This window comes from Myiozetetes cayanensis, unplaced genomic scaffold (genome assembly GCF_022539395.1).
Source record: "Myiozetetes cayanensis isolate MyiCay16 unplaced genomic scaffold, myiCay2020 scf4, whole genome shotgun sequence".
NCBI classification, from domain to species: Eukaryota; Metazoa; Chordata; class Aves; order Passeriformes; family Tyrannidae; genus Myiozetetes; species Myiozetetes cayanensis.
The window spans coordinates 59,078,802-59,086,776 of record NW_026087631.1 but is presented as its reverse complement, the minus strand read 5'-3'; the positions used below and the strand labels follow the sequence as shown (position 1 = coordinate 59,086,776).

Below are 7,975 nucleotides of genomic sequence, written 5' to 3'. Positions count from 1 at the left end.
GAACATCTCTCTGACATGCTACCAAGCATACTTTCCCACACATCCTAGAGGCAGCTATCAACCTCACGTATTACAGCCTGCTAAAAAATGGAAAGATTCACTCAGACTCCTGCTACCTCAAACCATAAATCGAACTAGAATGAGTAGCCTTAAACTGGCTTCCCCCTCATATAGGGGAAGCAGGGAATTTTCCAGAAGAATGGGCGTGAACATACCAAATATGGAAAGGCAAGGCGGGGCTTTGCCCATATTAGGCAACTAGGGGAGGGGTCATAGTCATATATGGGCAAAAGGGGGAGGGTCTTAACAATAACAGGAAGAATTTCAGCATAGCATTTTTTAACCAATGGGTGAACAGGAAAAAAGAAACTAAAAACTTACAGGGATTTCTGTAAGGATTATTGGGTACAATATAAGAACTTCATATTAAAAATACTAGAACTTAATTAACAAAGTATTTAGTTTTTGAATGTCCTCAGTATATTTAAACAATGTCTTCATTTTCAGTAGACTCTTTTAAGGATTTCACAAATCTTCGGTACTGCTCTTCCTCCTCATGTCCATCTCCCACACTCAGAGAGCTGTGCTTGGTTTCCTGGACAACAGCTTCTTTGCACTCACACCTCCACGTTTTCTGCTGACAGGACGAGCAAGAGCGGGTGCTGGGGAGAAGCCTCAGGACAACAATGATTCTGGCTGGTGAGCCTGGGACAGCAATTACCTGGTGTGCTGGTGTCTGGCACTGCCTGCCTTTCAGCTGAGACTGGCACTCTGACACTTTCTCCCATCTAGAAGGTCTCCTTCTACAGAGTCTCAGGGTCCATGTCTTTAGAAAGAAAGTGGGACAGTTTGATTAGAAGTAATTGTCCCTCATCAGAAACATGGTGCCATGCTTGAGCACCTTGGTATGCAGCAGTGAGGAGCTGACTGACCCCGAAAACAGGAGGAAAACCACAGCCAAGTTTTTGGGAGGCAACTAGAAATGTAGACCCAAACCACCCAAGACTAAATTAACCAAATTAACCCAAATGAACTAGGAAGCTCTTCAAGTGAGCTGTCTGAGCTCACACTGGGTGTCCAGCTACAACCCACCACTGACCCTGAAGTCTGCAGTCAGGATTTCCTGGGATATCATTTCTGCCTTGATGCTGGGTATCTGCAATTATTCTGACTATGGGGGAGCAATAATAGAACGTAAAGAGTCCGTTGTGTTATTTGGGGCTACCTCATCTTGTAAGGGAAGATTTTTAGGAGCTCCTCCTGTTACTTGAAAGATGGTACAACATTGTTCAGTTTGGGCATACTACTTTCAAACAGAAACTTGTTGGGCCACCCCATCAAGAGTCAGGGTTCCTGACAAAACCTTTTTGATGGCTTTAACAGGTCCTCTTAAAACTATTGATTGTTGATGGACAGTTCTTTCTGCTTCCCAGAGAGCAGGATTGACTACAAACCAACCCATTTCCCAAGTGGAATACCGTTTTTGTGCATCCTTAAAGCTTTGAGAGAAAAATCCAATGAGTTGTGTAGAAATACCATGTCCTTACTGCCATAAATGTATGGACAGTTCTGAACTGGCAAATCCCCACTCAAGTAGCATGGAATCAGAAGTGTGTATAGGACCTCATGAGTGATGTGTGTTAGCCTCAAGAATTAGGAGTTGTAGGGCCTCATCATGAAGGCAGTCCAATCCCACTCTGCTCCCTTCCACAGCAGATCACACAAGGGCCTTGCAACTATTGAAAAACCGGGAGCGTGCTTCCTCCAAAAGACCAACAGGCCCAAAGCCTCTCCACATCTTCTCCGCTCTCAGGCACCTTAATCAGTTCAAGGGAGGTGAGGGTGTCTGGGGATTACAGACCACTGCCCCCACTCCCCCGTATCCCAAAAAACTTTACCCCTTGCAAAGGGAGTTGTACTTTCTCAGGAGGGCTCTGTAATTCCAGGAGTTCTAGGTGTTCAATAATGTCCTTTTGGGTTATCTGTACAGGTGCAATTTCATCTCCTGCTAGCAAAATATCATCAATATACTGATATACTTTTACCTCAGGTGTAGGAGGATTGACAGTTCTTTTGCTAGTGGATGCATGCTGAAGTGGGTGAATGTTTAAACCCTTATGGGAGGCAGGTAAAAGTGTACTGCTGACTGCAAAACGCTCCTGATCTTGATCTTGCAGAGGAACCATAAAAAGCATGTCTTTAACATCAGTAGTGACCATAATTTTGTGAGTTTGTTCACAAAATTATGGTGGCTATTAGTTTGGCTCTATTCTGGACTGCTGTAGGGAGGGGTCCTGTGCTTGCATGAAGACCTCAGTAGCACTCAGGTAATCTCCAACTAGGAGATTAGTGTTATAGGGGGAGTGTTATAGGGGGAATGGGCTGTAATCACTAGTGGTTTAGATTCTCAGTAACTCGGGTGATTCCTTCTCTGGCTCCCAAGGGTAAGAGGTAAAGTTTGTCATTGGTTACTAGGGAGGGAGGAAGAGCAGGGGCAGCATCTAGCAGGTGCAAATGCTGGGTTTCCTTCCTGAAAGCCCCTATTTTTTTCTTCTTTGTCAGTCCATGACCTTCCCTTTAGGAGGTCTAGCCCCAAAAGATTTCTAGGAAATTTTCCCAAAACCATAAGGGTTTTTATCATTTTCTCCTCCCCTAGCAACCAGCATCTTATCCTTGTTGTCATTTGGGGTTGAGTGTATCCAAAAGTATCCACAACAAATACACCTTTACATGAGGGGATGATTCCTCACGAAGAGGCATCTTTAATCTTGAGAGCAGATATTTGACCTCCGGTGTCTATTAAAAAGGTTATGGGGACTTTGCAGGGATCACTAGGACAGGTCATTAATAAGTCTCCTTTGGAATTTTTGGTAAGCCATCTGATAGAAAGTCACTCTCCATCCCCTAGCTTACCTACTGGGGATGAACAAAAGTGTTTCCCACCACGTTCCCCTTTTGTGGTTCCTCTAGGGGAGGGGCTTTAGCAGAGACAACAGCTTTTATTGATCCCTCTTTTGCCTGCCATGCTTTAACTAGTACCTCCAGTTTATCACTGGGTTGGCTGTCCATCAGGGTTTTCGGAATTCCTTTTCATAAACGCAGAAGCCATTTTGTTTTCTCCTGTGTTCTTCACTTGTATTAACCTGTCCTCCTTGCCCAGGGCAGAATATTATTTTTCTGAGTTTTATAGGGAGTATTGGTGTTTTACATTCTGTGTGCCAAATTAATTTGTGATCAGTATTGCTAGGGAGTACTTGACCATATTTTCTTTCATAATTAATTATTGTGCCACCTCTCCCCAGGTCCAAATTTTATGTTCCTATGGCTACATATGGGAGTTACAGCCCTCTCCAAGGTGGCTCTTTCCCCAGTTCTGAAGGTTGCTATTTGTCCTTGTAATTGAATGCCCATGTGTTTCAAGTTGCTTTTGCAGTTTAAACAAAGGCAAAGCTTTTTGCATTATAGCAGTTCAAGAAGCAATGGCGAAACATACATTGCCTTTCTCCAGTTCTTTACAGGCCCCAGCTGGAAAACCAGGTTGATGCTGGGACAAAGGTGTTCTGCTCTGGAGTGCATGTCCATCCCAGCTCCTCTCACAGATCCAGCCCTGCTTCCACCTCTGTGCATTCAGTTCCAAGTCACAGACAAAACAGGTGAGAACTCACTGCCTTTTAACAAGATATTTATTTATATATTATTCATTAAACAGAACACCATCTTCTGAAGTAAAGTACCCCTGCTGGTACTGGTAGCAGGGACACCAGGATGGTGTGGGCTGGAGTGAGTCCAGGGAAATCCAGTTCTCCTGTGAAGAGGCCCCATCAGCCAGAGAGCAGCTGGGACAAGCAGGCAGAGGTGCAGGGTCTGTGCCCATGTTCCTGTATAGCTGGGCGAGCTCTGCTGCAAAGATCCCTGGTGACAGGCGGCAGCTGTTGCTGAGCTTTGTGTTTGTTTGGGCTCTCTTGCCCCTTCCTACTCCTTCTGACTCTGCTTCATCTTTATCTCTAGATGGACATTAAGAAAGAGATTGAGGTAAGGAAAGAGACTGTTTGCAGAAGGAATCAGTATGGGCTTGTCCTTGTGCTGCTCCATCTCCCTGGGTCCTTCTGTACAAACAGATTTCAGAGGAGTCTACCCATGGATATGAACTGAGAACCCAGTTAAAGGACCATACTACAGAGGTTTCAGCAGAGTGCTCCCAGAAGCTCCCTTGGCACTCCAGCACTGTGCAAACACTGCCAATGGTAGCAATAAATAACTCTTGGGAAGAGCCAACTCACGTGTCTCTCCTTCTCAGCTGTGACATGACTATACAACAGACCGCTATCCCAAGCAGGAGCACACTCAAGGCTGCTGCAGCTCCTAGGATATAGTTCTTGCCTGGCTCCTGATAACCAGCAGTGTCAACTTTTTCCAGAGTAGCTGACCCTGACAGGAGAAAGGACAAAGCAAGAGACAATGTTTGTGCTCTGCACTATGGATAATCTCAGATGCAGGGCACTTCAGATGCCCAAGGGATTTTGTTTTTGGAGACTAGTGCTTCTGGCTCTCGTGTCTTAGGACTGGGGACAAGAAGGATCCCTTCAGGTTCTCCTGGAGAAGAGCCCGTCTTCCAGCGAGCAGCTGCCCCAGCGCTGCCCCAGTCATTTCCTTCAGGCTGCAGACCAGGGTTGTGTGCTGGCGAGCTGCAGTTCATTCATGGAGAGCACTGCAGGGATACAGCAGAAATACTCTTTTCTGAAGCAGGCATCTTCTGAACACTCACTTAAAGGACGTCTCTGAAGCTGAGCAGATGTCCTGGTCCCCTGTATTGTCTCTCCATCTTCACCTGAGATTGACACTCTGTCACTTTCTCCCATCTGGAAGGTCTCCTTCTGCACAGTCTCAGGTTTCATCTCTTTAGAAAGAACATGGGACAGTTTAATTACAAGTAACTGTCCCTCATCAGTGACACAATAGCATGTCCTGGGCATCTTAGCAAGTGGGAGTGAGGAGCCCACTGTACCCGAAAACAGGAGGAAAACCACAGCCAAGTTTTCTGTGATGCAACAAGAACTGCAGAATCAAACAACCCAAGATTGAATTAATGAACCATTCTAGGAGACCTTTCAAGTTAGGTGTTTGTCCTAATGCTGGGTGTTCAGCTCCAACCCACCACTGAGCTGTGGAAGGGGCAAGATTTCCTAGGACATCCTTTCCGCCATGATGCTAGGCTGTGCGTGAGTCCAACACAAATTTGGCACAGCCCTGTTCCCAACACCTGGTTATCAGCATCTGCACAGAGCAGTTCTGGCCAGTAATGGTACAAGTACAGCAGGAGTTGCCCCTGGCTCTCAGCTGGAAGCCCATAAGGGAGCAGGAGCTGTGCTGGACCATCTCTGTGGCTCAGCAGCCCAAGCAATGCATGAAACCAAGTGTCCTTGCAGTGAGGCTCTGACTGATCCCTTCCTGCTGCATAGGCTACAACAGATCCTCAGAGTAAGCAAAAAGTTCAGCTTGTCAAGTCCTGTGGTTAAGAGAGTGAGATACACTAACCAGATGCAGCTTTCTCCAAGGCACTTAGGAGCTCCTTTGGAATGACAGGTATCTTCTTGGAATCCTTCACTATTTTAGATTTATAGAAGGACATTAACATATGAAGGTACATTTTTCATGAACACACTAAAATTGAGTGCTTATTCTGTCAAACCAGTAGAGATTGACTACTCACCTTTGAGATACCAGCTTGGAATCAACATGGAATCTGGCTCAGGAGCTGGAAGACCACTTCCTTTGGCCACATCTACAACGAAACACCCTCAAGAAGTTACCATCACACCTCAAGAGCAGAAGGTATAAGGGTGTTAGGGAACAACAGGGCATACAGGTCTGTATTCTCACAGTTGCAGGGGTACCTGGCTGCCCTTGGGACATTAAGCTGGCAGCTCTGAGAGGAAGCAAAAGCCAACATGTGCACAGGTGACCTGCCATGGGTCAGTGTTTGAGCCCGGCCATGAGGCTGGATAACCATTGCCGTGTGATGGTTCAGTGCTGAGTTTCTGGCCCTGCAGTGCCACTCCTCACCTCCCTGATCATCAGGACCCTCTCTCCTCACCACCCCTGAAGCAGCTGCAGCCCTCCCCATCTCCCTGCACTGTATCTGCCCCACTGCTGAACTGTGGTGCCTTCCTGGCTCACCCTGGCCCCACTGCTGCCAGCCCAGGGTGGGTGCTGGCCCCTGCCTGCCTACCTGGTCTCTGCCATTGCATTGGAGCAGACTGGGCATCCTGGGCTTGCAGGGCCACCAGAAAGAAGAGGAGGCAGCGGGTGAGCACCACGACTCCCAGTGCTTGCAACATGCTAGGGCTGCCGCCACTGCTGCTGCCTCAGAGATGCCCAGAGCTGGCACTGAACAGCAGATCAAAGAGGGGCTCTGTGACCTCACGACCTCATCAGGCCCTGCCCTCTGCCAGGGCTTCCAACTGTACTGCCATTGCCCATGAATTTCTGTATCTGCCTTTTGATGAATTTCCTCTTTCTGCATTGCTGGGGAAGGAGCAGAAGTGGGGAAGGGTGGATCTGTTTTGGGAAGCAGCACTGTGTGCATGGGTGTATAGAACCACTTGGGTCTTGCTTCCACAAATGTGTGCAGGGCCTCCAAGGCACAGAAAGCTTTCGGAAGGCCTTCTACAGCACCTTTGGTAAAAATGCCCAGGAAGCACCTATTAAACTCCAAGTATTTATAATCTCAAGCACATAGGCAGTGATAACTTTCCTCTGGGATGTCCCCAAGGCTCATATCCAGTATCCAGTTGAGAAGCTCAATGAACATAGCCAATGCCATCCTCTTGAATCAAGCACAGATCAGAGATGTCACTTCATACTCAGAGAAAGGAGGAGACTAGAGGAAAAACTGGTTGTCCACTATCACACACTGCGGGGTGTGGGGTAAAAAGACTCACAGAGGATTTGGACGATGTCGAGGTTGCAATGGCGAATCTCCTTTTTTAAGGGGGAGCTCCCCTTCTTATAGGGGAGACAGGGAAGGTTCCGGAAAAGGGGAAGAGCACTGGATTGACAACTGGGATAAGCGAATGGGGATAACAGGAGGAAACCTTACATAACTGGGAACCAATCAGGAGCTGTACTGCATGCAGCAGACTCCAGCCAATCAGCGGTTGAGGAGAACAGTGAGGGGAGAACATGTCCAAGCATGCCGTAACACACTGAAATAAATGGAACTGGGGTACATTATTTATAACAACATGCATTAACATAGTAAAAAGAAGGAAGGTAGGGAATCAATCCTAATAGCAAGAGTAAAGTCCATTGTTTTAGAATCTCTGTAAGTTTGTTTTGGATAGGTAAACTTTTTTCCATTTATCAAACTCCTCCTTATTCAGATCACTACTCTCCACACTGCATAGATACTTGACGATTGTTAAGGCTTTCTTGTGCAAATTGCCGAATTAAATTTTTCCACTCTTACTTGAAGAGCATATACTGCATGGCATTAAGGATTGCTTTAGTAACTACTCTGATGTCATTTGGTGTAAGCTTCTATGCCGCAAAAAGAGAATTGAGTAACCCAGTAACAAATGAAGAATTTAGTCTATATTCAGTTACAGCCTTTATCATGTCTTTTAGAATTGGATATGAAACAGGTTGCCAATTAGGAGCTCTATTTTCGTCATGGAACACTGGCAAAATTCACATTAGTTCTAGGTTTCCTGCATCCTTGGCTTGTTTCCTCAGTCCCATCCACTTATCATCACTACCTATGGACCAATCATCCCCTTCAGGTAAGGCTACTTCCCCCTCCCCTGAGTTTACATGAATTGCCGGTAGTTTGGCCTGGGGGCTGCCATGACACCGGATGTTGATGTCCAGTAAGCCTGAAGTGCCACGGTTTGGGTACCTCCCCCCAGGCCGATTGTTGGGTTCCTGGAAGGAGGTAGTTTTTTGGGCGCTGCCATCTTGAGAAGGGGTGTTGACA

The 7,975-nt window shown here is 46.6% G+C and overlaps 1 long non-coding RNA gene across 1 annotated transcript; it reads left to right on the top strand.

The window, feature by feature from the left end:
• Positions 1-656: 656 nt before the first annotated feature.
• On the top strand, positions 657-4,256 carry LOC126646942 (uncharacterized). The gene is made up of 3 exons (XR_007630472.1): positions 657-699; positions 3,509-3,653; positions 4,009-4,256. It is a non-coding gene; the product is annotated as an uncharacterized LOC126646942 (long non-coding RNA).
• The last annotated feature ends 3,719 nt before the right edge of the window (positions 4,257-7,975 follow it).